Consider the following 21,494-nt stretch of genomic DNA (forward strand, 5'->3'; position numbering starts at 1 on the left):
AACGCAGTCACAGTCAGAAACTTTGAGTCACAGGCAGGACTGGATTCAGAACCAGTTTGGACAGTACGATTCAGAATCACTGGACAGTTGTGGCTCTAGGGTAAAGATACACCCTGTGCGGCTACAGAGTTCAGGTACCACCGGCGCGGCTTCAGGGTTCGGGTACCACCAGAACGGCTCCAAGGTTTGGGTACCACTGGAGAGCCTTCAGGGTAACATAAACACTGTGAGATACACGGAATCCATATCATAATAATGGATCCTCCACACCATTTCGGTGAGGGGGTCCATATAGAAAATCACTCCAATATGCATCAAAACAGAAGAACACGCAGTATACGACCTAGAAAACACATATATAATTTTTATGAAAACTACTTACAAGAGTAACATGTATTGAGAAAAGTTTCTTTAAAACAAGACATAATACAGGGAATTAAGAACCCTGTACATTTTACAAGGCAACATACCGCAAAGCAACAAATGTCACATCATTTCCCCAAAGGGAATAAAGGGAAAGTAACACCTCCAAAGATTGGTTTGTTGCAAGTAGCAGCAGATGGAAGGGGCTCAGACTGTTCATATAGATCTCTACTAGTGTTGAGCGATACCTTCCGATATCGGGAAATATCCGATCGGATTGGATCGGACCAATACCGAAAAAGTATCGGATATCGCCGATTCCGATACCGGAAACCAATGCAAGTCAATGGGACAGAAATATCGGAATGAAAATAAACCCTTTCTTTCCTTGTAGGTTAATTCTACATGAAGGAAAACAACTAAGAATAATGTAGAATGTATTGGGGGAGGTGGGGGAGACAATAAAGGCATAGAGGTTTAGCCCAATCAAATGGAATAGCAGGAATTAATATTTTTTTTAAGATGTTCTGAGTTACGGAAATATTGACTATGTTAAGTATTTTTATATTTTGTCAGATATTTATGTTTCACTACTTCCATGCTCTTCACCTTCTTTTTTACTTCTCCCACACTTTCTCCTTCATCATCCTCAGCATCTTTTTCATCCACTTCTTCTTCACCTTCTTCATCTTCTTCTTCACCTTCTTCGTATTATTCTTTTTTTTTACATTCTTCATATTCTACTTCTTCATCTTCTTCATATTCTTCTTCTTCATCATATTCTTATTTGTGACAGGCATTCCTGTAGTTGTTATCTATAAAAGGTTGGACATTACACCTTTCGTTCTGCCCGTCACAAAAGATTTACAACAGGATTTATCTTTTGCTCTGATTTTTAGTCTTATGCTTAATGTTCTTCCGCTTTTTGTTCTGCAGCTTCTTGTATTTCTGCTTCTTGGTTTTCTGTCTCCTGTTCTTCTGTATCTTGGTGCTTGTCTTCTCTTCTTTGTCCTCTTGGTCAACTTCTTCAGGGTCATCTTCTTGGTCTTCTTCGGGGTGGTCTTCAGGGTCGTCTTCGGGGGTCGTCGTCTTCGGGGTCCTCGTCTTCTTCGGGTTGGTCTTCTGGGTCCTCGTCTTCGGGGTCCTCGTCTTCTTCGGGGTGGTCTTCAGGGTCCTCGTCTTCTTCGGGGTGGCCTTCAGGGTCCTCGTCTTCTTCGGGGTGGTCTTCAGGGTCCTCGTCTTCAGGGTCCTCGTCAGGGAGTTCCAGAGTGATTACCAAGAACCATTTCAAAAAGCTTGAACTTGGAAATGTAGCAGAAGGTACAAGAACTACCGAGGACCAGCTGACAGTACTGGAACCCGGATGGGTAGCAGAAGGTACAAGAGCCAATGGAACTACCGAGGACCAGCTGACGGTACCGGAACTCGGTTACTAAGCAGGAGGTACCTGTGCCAGAAAGCACTACCAAGGACCAGCAGACGTTGGTGGAACTTGGATACCGAGAAGGAGGCACCTAATCCAAAGGCACTGCCGAGAACCAGCTGACGGTACTGGAACCCGGATGGGTAGCAGAAGGTACCCATGTAAAAAAAAGTTTCAAGGCTGCGAGCCGGCCGCAGTTACCAAAACCCACAGTCCTACAGGGGGTGCTTGTCCTATTGGCACTATGTAACCAGCCTTCATTGCCAGATCCCGCAGCCCACATAGGAGTCACGTAAACTGCAGGCACCATAGAGTCAGCTAACCCGACCGCAACACGACAGGAAAACGCATTGGAGGCAAAGTGACGTTGACACTACCCGGAAACAGCTGGCGTGCTGGAACCAGGCTGGGCAGGAGGGAGTACCCGTGCCAAAGACACTGCCGAGAACCAGCTGACGGTACTGGAACCCGGATGGGTAGTAGAAGGTACAAGAGCAAATGGAACTACCGAGGACCAGCTGACGGTACTGGAACCCGGATGGGTAGCAGAAGGTACAAGAGCCAATGGAACTGCCGAAGACCAGCTGACGGTACTGGAACTCGGTTACTAAGCAGGAGGTAACTGTGCCAGAAAGCACTACCAAGGACCAGCAGATGTTGGTGGAACTTGGATACCGAGAAGGAGGCACCTAATCCAAAGGCACTGCCGAGAACCAGCTGACGGTACTGGAACCCGGATGGGTAGCAGAAGGCACCCATGTAAAAAAAAGTTTCAAGGCCGCGAGCCGGCCGCAGTTACCAAAACCCACAGTCCTACAGGGGGTGCTTGTCCTATTGGCACTATGGAACCAGCCTTCATTGCCAGATCCCGCAGCCCACATAGGAGTGACCTAAACTGCAGGCACCATAGAGTCGGCTAACCCGACCGCAACACGACAGGACAATTCATTGGAGGCAAAGTGACGTTGACACTACCCGGAAACAGCTGGCGTGCTGGAACCAGGCTGTGCAGGAGGGAGTACCCGTGCCAAAGACACTGCTAGGAAACAGCTGGCGGTGCTGGAACCCAGGGTAAATACTAAAAACAGAGTGGAGCCAGAGGCGTAATTGGAGCAACTTTAAAATCTGTAGTAGTGTGAATGTGGACAGAGCAGGAGAATTTGCCGAACACACAGCTGGGGAACAGCTGACGTTACTGAACCCCAATAACACTGGAGCAAGCGTTGACTGTGCAGACGGCACTTCTGAGCAGCAACTAGCGGTATTGGAGCCCAGGGTAAATACTAAAAACAGAGGAGCCAGAGGTGTAATTGGAGCAAGTTTTAAATCAGTAGTACAGTGGATGTGGACAAAGCAGGAGAATTTGCCGGACACACAGCTGGGGAACAGCTGACGTTACTGAACCCCAATAACACTGGAGCAAGCGTTGACTGTGCAGATGGCACTTCTGAGCAGCAACTAGCGGTATTGGAGCCCAGGGTAAATACTAAAAACAGAGGAGCCAGAGGTGTAATTGGAGCAAGTTTTAAATCAGTAGTACAGTGGATGTGGGCAAAGCAGGAGAATTTGACGGACACACAGCTGGGGAACAGCTGACGTTACTGAACCCCAATAACACTGGAGCAAGCCTTGACTGTGCAGACGGCACTTCTGAGCAGCAACTAGCGGTATTGGAGCCCAGGGTAAATACTAAAAACAGAGGAGCCAGAGGTGCAATTGGAGCAAGTTTTAAATCAGTAGTACAGTGGATGTGGACAAAGCAGGAGAAATTGCCGGACACACAGCTGGGGAACAGCTGACGTTACTGAACCCCAATAACACTGGAGCAAGCGTTGACTGTGCAGACGGCACTTGTGAGCAGCAACTAGTGGTATTGGAGCCCAGGGTAAATGCTAAAAACAGAGGAGCTAGAGGTGTAATTGGAGCAAGTTTTAAATCAGTAGTACAGTGGATGTGGACAAAGCAGGAGAATTTGCCGGACACACAGCTGGGGAACAGCTGACGTTACTGAACCCCAATAACACTGGAGCAAGCGTTGACTGTGCAGACGGCACTTCTGAGCAGCAACTAGCGGTATTGGAGCCCAGGGTAAATACTAAAAACAGAGGAACCGGAGGTGTAATTGGAGCAACTTTAAAATCAGTAGTACAGTGGATGTGGGCAAAGCAGGAGAATTTGCCGGACACACAGCTGGGGAACAGCTGACGTTACTGAACCCCAATAACACTGGAGCAAGTGTTGACTTTGCAGACGGCACTTCCGAGCGCCAACTGGCGGTGTTGGAGCTCAGGGATAATACTGAAAACAGAGGAGCCAGAGGTGTAATTGGAGCAACTTTAAAATCTGTAGTTGTGAGAATGTGGACAGAGCAGGAGAAATTGCCGTCCGCACAGCAGGGGAACAGCTGACGTTACTGAAACCCAATAACACGGCAGCAAGTGTTGACTTTGCAGACGGCACATCCGAGCGCCAACTGGCGGTGTTGGAGCTCAGGGATAATACTGAAAACAGAGGAGCCAGAGGTGTAATTGGAGCAACTTTAAAATCTGTAGTTGTGAGAATGTGGACAGAGCAGGAGAAATTGCCGTCCGCACAGCAGGGGAACAGCTGACGTTACTGAACCCCAATAACACGGCAGCAAGTGTTGACTGTGCAGACGGCACTTCCGAGCGCCAACTGGCGGTGTTGGAGCTCAGGGATAATACTGAAAACAGAGGAGCCAGAGGTGTAATTGGAGCAACTTTAAAATCTGTAGCAGTGAGAATGTGGACAGAGCAGGAGAAATTGCCGTCCGCACAGCAGGGGAACAGCTGACGTTACTGAACCCCAATAACACGGCAGCAAGTGTTGACTGTGCAGACGGCACTTCCGAGCGCCAACTGGCGGTGTTGGAGCTCAGGGATTACAGTTCAGGTGGTAGAAACATGAACACAACAGGAGACCTGGATACTGTTGCCAACCAATTATTTATTCTGGAAGAGGACTGGCAAATTCATGAGAGATCCAGGCCTTGTTCATTTTGAGAAAAGTAAGCCGGTCAACGTTATCGGAGGATAGTCGCATGCGACGGTCTGTTAGTACACCACCTGCGGCACTAAAGACGCGTTCCGATAATACACTAGCAGCAGGGCAAGCTAGTACCTCCAATGCATACTGACTAAGCTCTGGCCATGTATCCAGCTTACAGACCCAAAACTTGAAGGGAGAAGAGCCGTCTGGGAGTACACTAAGAGGGCAAGACATGTAGTCTGTCACCATCTGACGGAAACGTTGCCTCCTGCTGACTGGAGCCGTCTGTGATGGTGTAGACATTTGTGGCGGCGGGGACACAAAACTTTGCCACCTTTCGGCCATACTGGTCTTACCTTGTGCTGAGGCGCTGCTTCTGCTCCCTCTTTGTGCAGAGCTTCCTCCACTGCCTCGACGCACTGAGCTGCTTTGTAAAGCACTAGCAGCACTGCTCTCGGTTGGAATGGAGAACATGATGGAATGCACCAGTGCGTCTTGGTACTCCCGCATTTTACGCTCCCGGTTCAACAGTGTTATGAGGCTTTGTAAGTTGTCCCGGTAGCGAGGATCTAGGAGGGTGGACACCCAATAATCAGCCGTGTTGAGAATGTGGGCGATGCGGCGGTCGTTTCTCAGGCACTGCAGCATGAAATCAACCATGTGCTGCAGACTGCCAACTGGCCAAGAAACGCTGTCGCCTGCTTGAGGCGTGATCTCTGCCTGCTCTGCATCACCCCACCCTCGCTCTAGATACTGACTACTAGAGCATTGTTTACCTCCCTCCTCTGGACAGATGTCTTCCTCATCCATTGACTCCTCCTCATCCTCCTCACAAAGTGTCCCCTGCCTAGGCCTTTGTGAGGAACCACGTTGCGCAGGCTGTAGAGAAGCAGATGGCATTTGTGACTCCTCATCCTCCACCTCTTCCAAAACCTCGTCCCTTAGTGCTTGCAGCGTTTTTTCAAGCAGGCAGATAAGGGGGATAGTCATGCTGACTAGTGCATCATCTGCACTCGCCATCCGCGTGGAATAATCGAAGGCACGCAAAACGTAGCAAATGTCCTTCATAGAGGCCCACTCAGTGGTGGTGAAGTGTGAACGGCGCGCACTGCGACTTGTTTGCGCCTGCTGCAGCTGGTACTCCATTACTGCTGCCTGCTGCTCACACAACCTCTCCAACATATGTAACGTTGAATTCCACCTGGCGGGTAGGTAACATATGATGCGATGTTCCGGAAGACGTAATCGGCGCTGCAGAGCTGCAATGCGTGATCTTGCGTTGCTGGAACACCGCAAGTGAGCGCACTCTATGCGGACCTTGTGAAGCAGTACATCAAGATCCGGATAGTCCCTCAAAAAACTCTGCACGACCAAGTTGAGCACATGTGCCAGACATGGGATGTGAGTGAGGTTGCCTAGGCCCAGAGCTGCCACCAGATTTCGGCCATTGTCACACACTACCATGCCTGGCTGGAGATTCGCTGGCACAAACCACACGTCGCTCTGCTGCTTGATGGCATTCCAGAGCTCCTGCGCTGTGTGGCTTCGATTCCCCAAATAAATTAATTTTAATACGGCCTGTTGACGTTTGGCCACGGCTGTGCTCATATCGGTCATCATAACAGGTAACCGTTCACCGGTCGATGTGGAGGTAGACCGTGACGGCTCCTGCAGCGCTGATTCAGAGGAACTGGAGTATGAGGAGGAGTCAATGTGTGCAGACTGGATTCCTGCAATCCTTGGAGTAGGCAGAACACGTACAGCGCCACTCTCAAGATCTGTACCCGGCTCCACAACATTTACCCAATGGGCAGTGAGGGAAAGGTATCGTCCCTGTCCATGCTTACTGGTCCACGCATCGGTGGTCAGGTGGACCTTGCTACTGACGGCGTTTTGTAGCGCATGTTTAATTTTTCCCTCCACATGATGTTGCAAGGCAGGGACGGCTTGCCTGCTGAAATAAAAATGGCTGGGCACATTGTATTGTGGGACTGCCAATGCCATAAAGTTACGGAATGTGTCAGTCTCCACCAGCCTGAATGATAGCATTTCAAGGGCCAGTAGTTTAGCAATGCCAGCATTCAGAGCCTGTGCTCGGGGGTGGTTTGCCGAGTATGGGCGCCTTTTCTCCCATGCCTGTGCTAACGATGGCTGTAGACTGGCCTGGGAGTGTGAGGATGACTGGGAAAGTGGTGCTGTGGGTGGAATTACACTGTGTCTCTGTACAACAGTGCCTGAGATTCTTCCATGGCGATCCTGTGAGGAAGCCGAACCAGCTGTGTGTGAGCTGGAGGAAGAGGCTACAACACGAGCTGAAGAGGTGGTAGGTGGCGCTGTAGGTTGGCCTAGGTCTTCAGTGTGTTTTTGTAACTCCACCACGTGCTTCGTCCGCACATGTTTCCACATATTTGTGGTATTGAGGTTGCTGACACTTTTCCCTCTTTTCTCCTTCTGATTACACAGCTTGCATTTGACAAAGCAAATGTCATCTGCAACTGTGTCAAAAAAGGACCAGGCACTGCAAGTCTTGGGAGCGCCCGCTTTGGATTTTGGAAGAGCCATGCTCCTAATGGGTGCCGAAGTGGAGGCTACAGGCAACCAAGTCTGCCCCCTCCCTCTCCCTCCTTTTTGGGCTGTTCTGGGAATCTCTTCCTCAGAGCTGCTCCCACCACCTTCCTGTCCCTCACGCCATGATGGGTCAAGGACCTCATTATCTACACCACCCTCTTCAAACAACTGCTTCTCCTGGGTAGTCTCGACAGCACAGTACGCACCAGAAAGTGGCACCTGAGTCTCATCATCAGATGCGTACTGAGGTGTGCTGCTGACCATAGGCACTGGCCCACCCGCCTCTTCAGATTCAGAGAGACAAAACGGTTGCGCATCACTGCATACTACCTCTTCTTCAAATTCTCGAATTCTGCTTGGCTGGCCCCCTCTTTCCAAGCCAAGAGATTCAGAGAACAGAAGTAGAGATGGCTCCTGTGCAGGGCTCTCTGACTGCCTGGGCAATTTGGCAGGTGGTGAAGAGACAGATGGGTGCTCTTCAGTGCTCAGGACCTGAGAGGATCTGCAACTAATTGAAGTCGATGCGTTAGCTGCCATCCATCCGACAACGGCTTCAATTTGGTCCTCCCGCAGCAGTGGGGTACGGCTAGCTCCTACAAAGCTGCGCATAAAGGACTGTTCCCTGGTAAAACTGGAGGATGCTGAGTCACTGGTGCCCGCAGCAGGCACAGAATCCCCACGTCCTCTCCCTGCAGGCACAGAATCCTCAAGTCCTCTCCCTGCAGAAACTCCACGCCCACGACCACGACCACATGCCTTACTCCCTGCCTTCTTCATCTTGGTAGACTGATAAAGATAGGCAGAAAAGTACTAAGGGCTTAGTATGCTTATTACTGAACAGCTGCTAACAGGTATAAGAAACACTAATTTTATAAAGTGTGGACTAGACTTTAATATAAGCTAATGTGGCCTATACAACTGTAAAGTGGAGTGTTTGGTGAACTTTATTTAGGTTTTTTTTGTCACAAAAAGACACTGGATGTGCCTAAAGATGTAATACCGATAGTATCACAAACTTTTTGTAGCTATTACAATGTAGGAAGGTAACCTACAATGCAATAGATGAGGCTACAAAAAATACGCTAATACTAATCTGGCTGGGGCTGCAAGGCCCAATGCTGCAGAAAGGCTCCTCTAACTACTCCTATATAGTGTGTTTGGATCCAATTTAGCTGAATACGGATGGAACCACCACACTAATAGGAGAAATCAGGAAAAATTATGAATTGGCAAAAAAGGACAATGTATGAGGCAGTGACACACACTGAGTGCACTACAACCAGACGTGGCTGAAGCACACACTACAGGGTGAGTTGCACTCACACACACAGACCTTGCAGACAGCGGTGAACAGTGCAGATTCAGAGCACTGTGCACTAGCGCTGCAAGACCAAAAAAATTTCTCTATCTACTCCTATATAGTGTGTTTGGAACCAATTTAGCTGAATACGGATGGAACCACCACACTAATAGGAGATATCAGGAAAAATTATGAATTGGCAAAAAAGGACAATGTATGAGGCAGTGAGACACACTGAGTGCACTACAACAAGACGTGGCTGAAGTACACACTACAGGGTGAGCTGCACTCACACACACACACCTTGCAGAAAGCGGTGAACAGCACAGAGAACTGTACACTAGCGCTGCAAGGCACAGCGATTTATAAAGTTGCCTGGGTAAAGCAGAATAGACCAAATAGGTAGCTAAAACTGTCCCTCAGAACAACAGCGTCCTATCCCTAACTGAATTCACAGCAGAGTGAGCTCAAAATGGTGGCGGCGGCTTTTGTAGTGCATCATTACATCATTTCAGCAGCCAATCACAGCCATGCCATTAGTTAAGATGCCTACATGCCTAACAGGATGTGCCCACACTTCTTAGGATCCTCATTGGCTGAATAAAATGAAAATGGCTCATTGCATTATGGGAACTTCCGATTCCGGTATACGATATTGCAAAAGTATCGGAATTAAGTATCGGAATTCCGATACCGCGAATAGCAGCCGATACCCGATATTTCAGTATCGGAATGCTCAACACTAATCTCTACATAACATTACTGCCAAGTGGCCAAAAGAAGTAACAACAGCTCGGCAGCTCTTACCAAGAAATGTACAGGGGTAGACAAGAAAAACCGGGTGGGGGAAGGGTCCCCACATAACCCCCGATGTGTATTTTGCGTGTTTTAGCTTTCTCAAGGGGAGGATTCCTACTGCAAGTCCGGACAGGACCTTTTTGCAACCATTCTGCTTCTCAATATGCAAACTGTTTATTTATTGTCTCATACCTGTGCATCTGTGTGTCATTGTCCGAGTAAACACATAGAAACAGAAGGCCCCACCAAATACCTGGGATCAGCCTGTGGCTTATCAATAGTAGAACATGATAGAAACCATTGTCCGATTATGGACCACTATGTGCAGACCAGCTGTGGTTCTCCTGATTTTAACTCAACAGCCTCAATGGCAAAAATAAGGCTGTCAAGTTTGGGTCAGGAGACCAACAACCAGTCCATGCATCACAGTCTGTGCCCAGACTGTGAAACACATGTGGCACCCTGCTACAACAGGTACCACAGGACCCAAAAGGGTGCATGGACGGACTTCTCCACAAGAGGCCCTCATTGCATACAAACACCTCCACCCTTCCACCTCATACCACCAGAGGGAGCCCGTTAGGGATATATATATGGAGGGTGGAGCCAGTCAGTCAGTCAGTCAGACAGTGTGCTGCCACTGAGAGCAGTGAAGACGCAGCACGTCTGCTGCAGTATTGAGGGCCCCGAGTGTGGCCGAAGGCAAAGAGGAGAGGAGAGAGGAGTTGAGGGGGCAGAGGAGCATCATAGGCTCACCCCGAGTATACAAACCGGACACCGGGTCCGCGCCTACAGGGTCCCTTAATACCCAGTAGGGATCACCGGCATACCAGGAGGACTACAAGTCCCTGGCTGACCTGAAGCTAAACCCATTAAAGGACCAGGAACCACAAAGGCCCCGACGCCCAGGGATAGTAGTTGCCAGCGGAAGGTCCTACTACCAAGCGACAGGTGAGGAGAGCAACACGACACAGAAGCTAGGCCCAGTTGCAGGCTGGCCAGGAGCTTAGAGAGAGGGAGACACGGACCAGGAGGCCCTATACCCGCTCACTGGGGAGAAGTCCTGAAGTGAACCCTTCCTACCGAGTACCCTGGACCGTACCTGACATCCGCACCAGTAAAGGTATTGAAGTGAATCCCCTGTCTCTGTCAGCTACTCCTGCTGCGCCATCCCGACTGCACTACAAGCCCCAGCATCACCACCCACCATCAAAATCTACACTGCCCTGAGGCCCCCTCCACCTGTGGGGAGCTGTTCCATCCTAGCTGCAATATCAACTGCCTCAGAGGTCTGCAGCAGCGCTGGTACAAATTACCAGAAACCACAGGTGGCGTCACAATCAAACTACAAATCCCATATAAACTATCCCCTTTTTGTTGACTGCCCTGGGCCGCGGACCGGGCCAGCCACTGTGACATATTCCTCCCCCCCAGCATCCATAGGCTCTGACACCGAGTACCCCACTGCCCTGGGGGCGCGTCACACAGATGTGTTGAGAGATTCACCTGCCCAACAGCCTGCATCACAGAAAAAGAGAAAAGCATAAAGAATGTAAAGTAGCGCATGATGGTACTGTTAAGCCAGCATGATACTGGCATTGTAACCCCTAAGCAATGAGCAGAGCAGTGGTACTATGAACATTTGGTGCCATTGAGGCTCACATTACCCCCCCATACCCTCCCATCGGCAATGAAACATAATCATTATCATAGTCCACCAATTGTCAGTGAGCTCAGCGCAGTTCAGGGGCCCGCTGGCTGCATCGAGTCATTCTCTTCTGCTCCTCAGCGTGAGCAGTCGCCTCAAGAGACCACTCATGCTGATGAAGAAATGTCGCACAGATGGATTACGGCGTGGGACATTGGATTATTTCAACTTCGGATAGGTGAGGGATATTGTAGTTTTTTATTCTTGGTTTGTTTACAGGGGACAATGGCTTCAGGGAATTAGGTGTAAGGCTAAGGGCCCATGATGCAGAAATGCTGCATATTTTTTCCACTTCTCCCTGGCAGGAAAAACGCATGCGGATTTTACATGCGTTTTTCCTGCCAGGTAGAAGCGTTTGTCAAGCTTTTTTGCATGCATTTCCGCATGCGGGTTGACAAGCGCTTTTCCAAGCGATGTTATCATCACTTGGAAACGTGCTTGACAACTTGGTCACACTATATAAATCCATGCAACCAGCATGGATTTATATAGTGTGACCAAGTAAATAGTTAAAAAAAAGAATAAGAATGGTAAAAAATAAAAAATAAAGATTATACTTACCTTTTGATGGCCCCGATCTTTTCTCCGCTGCGTCCGGTCTCTTGTACAGCCCGCGGTGGTGTGAAAGGACCTTTCATGACGTCATTTAGTCCTTTGTCGTCATGACGTCATGGAAGGTCCTTTTAGACCATCGCGAGCCGCCCAACATACTGGATGCATCGCTATGGAGACTGGGGGACATCGGAAGGTAAATATAATCTGTATTCTTTTTTTAACAGGTTCTATGGTACCCGAATCTGGAGGAGAGTCTCCTCTTTTCCAGACCCGGGTACCATCCGCACATTGAATCGCTTAATATCCGCATGTGCACATGTAGTGATGCGGATATTAAGCGATTCAATGCAAGTCAATGATGGCAATTACGCTGCGTGTCCGCAAAATTAATGGACATGCTGCGTATTTTTCCGCAAACATAATCCACAGCGGAAATTTCCGCAGCATGTGCACAGCACTTGCGGATTATCATTGGGGACCATGGGGCACGTATTACCAAGCGTTTTTTAAGCGCTTTCGCTGCGGAAAATCCGCTGCAAAAACGCTTGAAAAACGCATAGTGGGCACTCAGCCTAAAGGTGAGTATACTGTAATGTGTTTCAGATTTTACTGTTATTTTTACACTTGGAGACAGCAGGGGCAGAATACTAGATCTCAGCGGGAGCAGGGGACAATGATGAGACTTGCCTCCAGCAACCGGCATCGGGGAACAGTGCAAACTGTACCGCTGATTCCCAGGCGCCGGTACGTGTGATACTGATGTGGCATACGCTTGCCACACTTAAGCCACACGTGTACACATGGACACACGCACACGAATATCTCCAGTACTGGTTTTTCCAGTACCGGACATATCAAGACGTGTGAAAGAGGTCTAATTGTGAGCCGTGAGTGTTTGAGTAGTCACAGAAGCGTTATGGTTACGATGATTATGGCTTCATCACAGCTCACCATCTTGGTTAATTCCTTGAAGAAGTTGTCCACTACTTTTCCATTGATGCCCTATCCGTAGGATAGAAGCCAATGGACTGCAGCGCAGGACGGCGCTGCTCGTATTTTGCATATCCTGCCTGCAGTGCTGCTCCTCAACCAGGCGATGGACCACAAGTATGCCCCGTATCAGTGAATGGAGTGCAAATGGCTGTTCTGTTGGACTCGGAGAGTTTGGTAACCCTAGTGAGGGCCACAATTCCTCATCGACTGATCCCAGGAAGAAAGGTGGGCGTCCATTGTATCAATGGAGATGCTAAGGACTACCCTGTGGTCCGAGTGGTCATAGACACAAACTGTGACGCCGAGTCCCATGAAGTGGGCATATTCAAGGACCTGTTGCACCCTGTAATAATAGGGCGGGACTTTGCCTTGTTTTGGGACTTGTGGGAGAATGGGAGGAAGCTGGGTTGTCCAGACAACAACCAGGTCTCACCTAAAGAAACCTCATTGCAGGCCGCAGCCGACGGGTTTCCCTTTTGTGTGCTGGTTGGGGATGAGGGTGAGGCAGCATCTCTGGAGGCCATCATCCCTGAACTGGAGTTATCCGGGGGAAACTTTGGAACCGCCCAGCTCAGGGACTTAACTCTAAAAGGGGCATTTGATAATGTAACTGGTCTTAATGGTGTTGCTCAAGAGTCGGGGGCTGACACCCAATATCCGTACTTTGACGTAAATGGGGAGTTACTACATAGGGTCACCAAGATCAGAGGGGAGGTAATCAAGCAGTTACTAGTGCTAGGGCCGTACAGACGCAGGGTGTTAGATATGGCCCATACACATGTTTCGGGTGGTCATCTGGGGGTAGAGAAAATCAAGGAAAGGATCCTCCAGAGGTTCTATTGGCCCAGTTGTCACAGAGAAAATGTAAATTATTGTAGGTCATGTCCCACCTGCCAGTCGACCTCCCCAGTGGCTCACTTCCGTAGCCCCTTAGTGCCATTGTCAATAATTGAGGTGCCATTTAATCGCATAGCTATGGATCTAGAGGGACCCTTGGTCAAGTCCGCCAGAGGACATCAGTATATCCTGGTGGTACTGGACTATGCTATATGGTATCCAGAGGCCGTGCCACTACGTAACTCCTCTGCGAAATGTATAGCCCGGGAGTTGGTCCACATCTTCTCTAGAACGGGGTTGCCTAAGGAAATCTTAGGGGACCAAGGGACCCCATTTATGTCAAGAGTGATGAGAGAGTTGTGCAAAACCCAGCAAATCACACAACTCTGGACCTCAGTCTACTACTCCAAGACAAATGGCTTAGTGGAGAGGTTTAATAAAACCTTGAAGGCCATGTTAAAGAAGGTCGTAGAGAAAGACGTCCGGGACTGGGTCTGTCTACTGCCATACCTTCTATTCTCCATTAGAGAAGTTCCATAAGCCTCTACTGGATTCTCCCAGCTGTTATATGGCCAACACCCCCGTGGACTTCTGGAGGTAGCAAAGTAGACCTGAGAGGCTTAGTCTACACCCTACAGGGATGTAATCGAACATGTGGCCCAGATGCAAAAGAGGATTGTAGAGGTGATGCCCATTGTGAAAGAACACCTCCTCAAAGCACAAGAGGCATAGTCAAGGGTGTACAGTTGATCGGCGAGGGTGAAACACTTCAACCCTCGGGATCGGGTACTAGTGCTGGTACCAATGTTGGAGAGCAAATTCCTGGCCAAGTGGCAGGGCCCCTATAAAGTAGTTGAAAAGTTGGCGATGTCAACTATAGAGTCCACCAACCAGCGAGAAGGAAGCCCTACCAGGTGTACCACGTCAACCTGATTAAGCCATGGCGAGATAGAGAGTCTGTGGAAGCTCTGTGTTTGATGGCGAAGACTGAAGCCGACGTGGAGGAAGTCAAGGTGGCAAAGTCGCTGTCACGTGCCCAGAAGCAACAGTGCCGAGAGTTGCTACAGCGGAACAGAGACCTGTTCTCAGAACTACCAGGGTGTACTCGGATGAGAGAGCATGAGGTTCTTACGGGGCCTCATGTCCGAGTAAACATGAAGCTGTATCGGATTCCTGAAGCCCGCCAAGAGGTGATCTCGAAAGAAGTGAAGCGGATGCTGAGCCTGGGAGTCATTGAGGAGTCCAAGAGTGACTGGTCCAGTCCCATAGTCTTAATGCCGAAACCAGATGGAGAATGGTGGTTTTGCAATGACTATAGGAAACTCAACGAGGTCTCGAAGTACGACATCTACCCAATGCCCAGGGTAGATGAACTGATTGAAAAATTAGGACCAGCCAGGTACATTACCACCCTTGACCTCACGAAAAGATAATGGCAAATACCCATGTCCCAAGATGCCAAGGAGAAGACGGTCTTCTCAACGCCAGATGGATGTTTCCAATACACAAGGATGCGTATGGGTTGCAAGGAGCCCCGGCTACCTTCCAGGGAGCCATGGACCGGATCCTAACTCCCTACAAGAAGTACGCAGCAGCCTACCTGGATGATATCATGATCTACAGCCAGGATTGGGGAAGCCATCTGTGTAAAGTCCAGGTGATATTCGATGCTCTACGGAAGGCGGGGTTTTGTATCAACCCGAAGAAATGTGCCATGGGCATAGAGGAAACCAAATATTTGGGCTATATCGTAGGCAGAGGCAAGATAAAGCCCCAAACAAATAAAGTTGAAGCAATCCAGGGTTGGCCACAACCTCTCTCAAAAAAGCAGGTCAGAACATTCCTGGGCATCGTGGGCTACTACCACCGGTCCATCCCTAACTTTGCCATGATTGCCGCCCCTTTGACAGACCTCCTTAAAGGGACAAAATCGGCTATGGCTATGTGGTCTCCAGAAGCTGAGATGGTATTCCAGGAACTAAAGCAAGCCCTATGCAAACAGCCAGTGTTGGTGGCACCAGATTTTTCTAAAGAGTTTGTGGTCCAAACGGATGAGTCAGATACCGGGCTGGATGCTGTCCTATCACAAGAGATGAATGGGGAAGAGCACCCAATAATGTATTTAAGCCGGAAGCTGACATCTTGTGAGAAAGATTACTCCATAGTGGAGAAGGAATGTTTGGCCATCAAGTGGGCATTGGACACTCTAAGATACTAACTTTTAGGCAGGAAGTTCAGGCTGGTATCAGACCATGCCCCACTAAGGTGGATGAGCAAGAAGAAGGGGAACAATGCCCGAGTGACCAAGGTGGTTCCTAGCCCTTCAGGATTTTAGCTTCCATGTAGAGCATAGACCTGGGAAACTGCATGACAATGCTGACGCATTGTTGATGGTCCACTGTTTGTTAGCAGAAGGTACCAAGCCCCGTGGCTTTGAGCAGAGGGGGGGTATGTAAGATGGCCGACGGACAGGTCCTTGAGGGGAGAAATGTGTCACCGAGGTTGGTAGCTTCAGTGATGTAAACCCGAGGAAAGCATGCTCCAGCATATGCAGTGCTGAGAGGGTTAATAGGGCGTATCAGGGCCGTTTTTTACAAGCAGTCATAAGAGATGGGAGGGATTGGCTGCTCACATATCCCCATCCCAGGGCATGTATCTTGTAAATAAAATGGAGACCGAGTGTCTCATTCAGTATCTGTGGCTGGAGGTGTGGAGACCTCCAGGGTGTTTGTTCTAAAGGACACTGACCGTGAGCGGGCGAACCCGCCATATTGTATGGACTGTTTATTTTCTGTTTTTGTTACTCTGTGCCGTACAAGGCTGTCTTGATTTGCTTCTAAAAGTGCGGTTTACGAAGAGATAATAAACCTGCCTTGGATGTTTTTAAAGAAACCCTACACTTTCCACAACTCATCTGTAGTGTGCTGTTTGTCACCTAAATAAATTAGTTTCAGCAGAGTCTGCTGCCACTTCACTGCAGTGCAGTGCTGCAGTGCTTCCAGCTTGCAACTGATATGGACGACATGCTCCGAGATGACAATTCGGAGATGGAGGATGAGGAGGAGGAGATCGTGCAGGAACTGGTGGAGGAAACCCTGATTTAACTAGGGTCCGCAATTCTTGACGTCTGTCGTACATGTGCCATTCCAAGGTGTGACTCTGTCCTGGCCTGCACAAGGTTCACCCAGTGTGCTGTCAGGGAAATGTAGCTTTCCTGGCCACAAGCACTTGTCCACATATCGGTCTTTAAGTGGACCTTCCCATTAACTGTGTTGGTCAGGTCACCGGTGATGTTATGGGACACTTGTTGGAGTAAGGCTGGAATGGCACACCGGGAAAATTAGTGGTGGCTGGGGACCGAGTACCGAAGGACGGCTGCTGCCATGAGGTTGCATAAAGCCTCAGTGTCCACAAGCCTAAACAACAACATTTCCGGGACAAGCAGTCTGGAAATGTGCCCGTTTAGAGTTTGGGCCTGTGGGTGGGTGGCTGGGTATTTTCACTTGCGTTCCAAGGCCTGGGATAGGGCCAGCTGAATGCTACGCTGGGACAAGGAAGTGGTCGTGGTTGCTGATGGTGCTTGCAAATGTACAATGACAGGTGAAGGGTGGGAGGCATCCACGCCTGCATCATGGACAGGAGATTGGCAAGCACAAAGCACAGAGGAAGAGGCAGTGGTGTCACCCGCAGACACTGTTTGTGGACCCAGGCGTTCGGCCCACATAGTCGGGTGTTTTGATGACATGTGCCTGAGCATGCCGGTGGTGGTCAGGCTGGTTGTGGTAAGGCCTCTGCTGATCTTGGTATGGCACATGTTGCAAATGACCATTCTTTTAGAGTCTTCACTTTCTTTAAAAAAGCGCCAGACTGGGGAACACCTAACCCTTGGCACATGTGGGTGGTCTGGGGAACAGTTGCCCACCTTCTCCCTCTGTCCACCCCACTACCTCTTCCTGCCTGTTGCGGTGCTGCTGATCCATTCCCCTCTGGGCTGCAGGCCTCGTTCTGCAAGGCATCTTCCCAGTTTGGGTCAGTGACTTCATCGTCCACCACCTCATCTTCCACTTCCTTACCCTGGTCCTCCTGACTTGTTGACTTAACAACATCACTTGTAGGCAACGGTGTCTCATCATTATCTACTAGTGATGAGCGAACGTGCTCGCCACTACTCAGTACTCGCCCGAGCATCACGATGCTCGACAAGCTCGGCGAGTATTTCCGGGTTGTTCGAGCGGGAGCTCGGGTCCCTGCCCTGCATGTTTAGCCCTCTTTAGAGAGCCATTGAACATGCAGGGATTGCTTGCCTCGCACTGTAATTCCGTATCCATGTTGGTTGTGGGCATTACAGTGATTGGCTGGCCGCACAGCGTCATCAGTCTATATAAGACGCTATGCTCGTCACAGTCTACCCCGGAAACAGGCAGAGTAGGGAGAGCTGCTGCTGAGTCAGGGAGAGATTTGCTTGTTTATAGTTAGTATAGGTATTCCATAACATATATATATATCCATCTGAACTAACAGTCCTTCTGAGGACTAATCCAGCTGCATATATTCAGTGGTGATAGCAGGAGTTAGGCAGGCAGTGTATGTGGCAGACTGCAGTGCATATAGTGCAAAAGAGGGTCCATTGCATGTTCTGACTGATCCTTCTATTAGATATATTTGTAGACATAGCCCCAGGTATCAGGTGCCAGGGCTAATTTTTTTTAATCTTAATCCTGATTATTTGCTCAAAAAGCAATCCAGATTACACAATTTGCATGCTCCATTTGCTTGTTAGCACTGCAGAACACATTCAGATCTTTTCCATATTACAGCGATAAAAATCCAGAAATTTGTAGTGAACGTGGAAAATGTTGGCCTACATTTTCATTTTGTTGCAATGAGTCGACGAATCTATTCCCACGGGGACTCTGTGAAGCATAGTATTAGTAAATACAGGCCTGCAATTTAAAACCGTGGTTCTCCATCAGACATATCACTTATAGCTGTGTTTCAAAATCAGCCATTTCTGGCTTCCATTTCCATTTTGTTTCAGTGTGTTAGCGAAGCTATTCACACGAGGTCGCTGTGAAGAATAGTATTAGTAAACTACAGGCCTGCAATTTAAAACCGTGGTTCTCCGTCAGACGTATCACATATAACTGCGCTCCAAAATCAGTCATTTCTGGCTTCCATTTCCATTTTGTTGCAGTGTGTCAGCAAAGCTATTCACACAAGGTCGCTGTGAAGAATAGTATTAGTAAACTACAGGCCTGCAATTTAAAACCGTGGTTCTCCGTCAGACGTATCACATATAGCTGCGTTCCAAAATCAGCAATTTTTGGCTTCCATTTCCATTTTGTTACAGTGTGTCAACGAAGCTATTCACACGAGGTCGCTGTGAAGAATACTATTAGTAAACTACAGGCCTGCAATTTAAAACCGTGGTTCTCCGTCAGACATATCACATATAACTGCGTTCCAAAATCAGCAATTTTTGGCTTCCATTTCCATTTTGTTGCAGTGTGTCAGCAAAGCTATTCACATGAGGTTGCTGTGAAGAATTGTATTAGTAAACTACAGACCTGAAATTTAAAACATTGCTTTTCTGTCAGACGTATCACATATAACTGCGTTCCAAAATCATCCATTTCCGGCTTCCATTTCCATTTTGTTGCAATGTGTCAGCAAATCTATTCACACAAGGTCGCTCTGAAGAATAGTATTAATAAACTACAGACCTGTAATTTAAAACCGTGGTTCTCCGTCAGAAGTATCACATATAACTGTGTTCGAAATTCAGCCATTTCTGGCCTCCATTTCCATTTTGTTGCAGTGTGTCAGCGAAGCCATTCACACAAGGTCACTGTGAAGAATAGTATTAGTAAACTACAGGCCTGCAATTTAAAACCGTGGTTCTCTATCAGACATATCACATATAACTGCGTTCCAAAATCAGCCATTTCTGGCTTCCATTTCCATTTTGTTGCAGTGTGTTAGCGAAGCTATTAACACGAGGTCACTGTGAAGAATAGCATTAGTAAGCTACAGGCCTGCAATTAAAAACCGTGGTTCTCCGTCAGACATATCACATATAACTGCGTTCCAAAATCAGCCATTTCTGGCTTCCATTTCCATTTTGTTGCAGTGTGTCAATGAAGCTATTCACACGAGGTCATTGTGAAGAATAGTATTAGAAAAACGATGCGCCTGCAATTTAAAACCGTGGTTCTCCGTCAGACATATCACATATAACTACGTTCCAAAATCAACCATTTCTGGCTTCCATTTCCATTTTGTTGCAGTGTGTCAGCAAAGCTATTCACATGAGGTCGCTGTGAAGAATTGTATTAGTAAACTACAGGCCTGCAGTTTAAAACATTACTTTTCTGTCAGACGTATCACATATAACTGCGTTCTAAAATCAGCCATTTCTGGCTTCCATTTCCATTTTGTTGCAGTGTGTTAGCGAAGCTATTAACACGAGGTCTCTGTGAAGAATAGCATTAGTAAACTACATACCTGCAATTAAAAACCGTGGTTCTCCGTCAGAGGTATCACATATAACTGCGCTCCAAAATCATCCATTTCTGGCTTCCATTTCCATTTTGTTACAGTGTGTCAGTGAAGCTATTAACAAAAGGTCACTGTAAAGAATAGTATTAGTAAACTACGGGCCTGCAATTTAAAACCGTGGTTCTCCGTCAGACGTATCACATATAACTGCGTTCCAAAATCAGCCATTTCTGGCCTCCATTTCCATTTTGTTGCAGTGTGTCAGTAAAACTATTCACACGAGTTCGCTGTGAAGAATTGTATTAGTAAACGACAGGCCTGCAATTTAAAACCATGATTCTCCGTCAGACGTATCACATATAACTGCGTTCCAAAATCAACCATTTCTGGCTTCCATTTACATTTTGTTGTAGTGTGTCAGCGAAGCTATTAACACAAGGTCACTGTGAAGAAAAGTATTAGTAAACTAAAAGCCTGCAATTTAAAACTGTGGTTCTCTGTCAGAGGTATTACATATAACTGCATTCCAAAATCATCCATTTCTGGCTTCCATTTCCATTTTGTTGCAGTTTGTCAGCAAAGCTATTCACACGGGGTCGCTGTGAAGAATAGTAACCTACAGGCCCGCTATTTAAAACCGTTGTTTTCCATCCGACGTATCACATAAAATTGCGATTAAAATCCAGCCATTTGTACTGAACGTGGAAACTATTGTCCTCCATTTAAAATGAGTAAGGTGCGTGGCAAGGGACGGGGAAGTGGACGTGATGGTGATGGTGCATACAAAAACCGAGGCCGTGGGCTAGCTGAAATTGTGCCACAACAAACACCCACATCTTGTCGCTCGACCTTCGTGTCCCAATTACTAGGGGACCGCAGAACACCACTATTGAACACAGAGCAGTGTCAAAAGTTTGTTGGTTGGGTAGCACATAATGCTCCCAGTCACTTTGCCACCACCACCACCACCCTGTCTTCCACACGGTCAAGTCTCAGTAGCCATGAGTCTGGACCGCATATTCCTAACCCTGATCCTCCTTCCTCCCAGCATACCGAGTGCCCGGAGACAACTGATCCCACACTTGGACACTCAGAAGAGCTGTTCACTTTTCCATTTGTAGATTTGAGCCTCTAGCCCAGCCAGCTTCAAGTGAGTCAAGAGGAGAACGTGTGTAGCGATGCCCAAATATTTGAGCAGCCACGATCACATGAAGGCAACGGTGGGAAAGTGCAATTACTGTCGCAAGAGGTGGATGATGATGAGACGCAATTGTCAGAAAGTCAGGAGGAGGACCAGATTGCAGAAGTGGAAGACGAGGTGGTGGATGATATAGTAACTGACGCAACCTGGCAGGGGGATATGCAGAGCGAGGACAGCAGCACACACGGGGAGGGAGGTGAAGCACCAAAACAGGCAGGAAGAAGCAGTGTGGTGGCCGCAG

Source organism: Phyllobates terribilis, unplaced genomic scaffold, assembly GCF_046119375.1.
Source record: "Phyllobates terribilis strain yellow unplaced genomic scaffold, ASM4611937v1 Scaffold_11__3_contigs__length_659146591, whole genome shotgun sequence".
In the NCBI taxonomy this organism is placed as follows: domain Eukaryota; kingdom Metazoa; phylum Chordata; class Amphibia; order Anura; family Dendrobatidae; genus Phyllobates; species Phyllobates terribilis.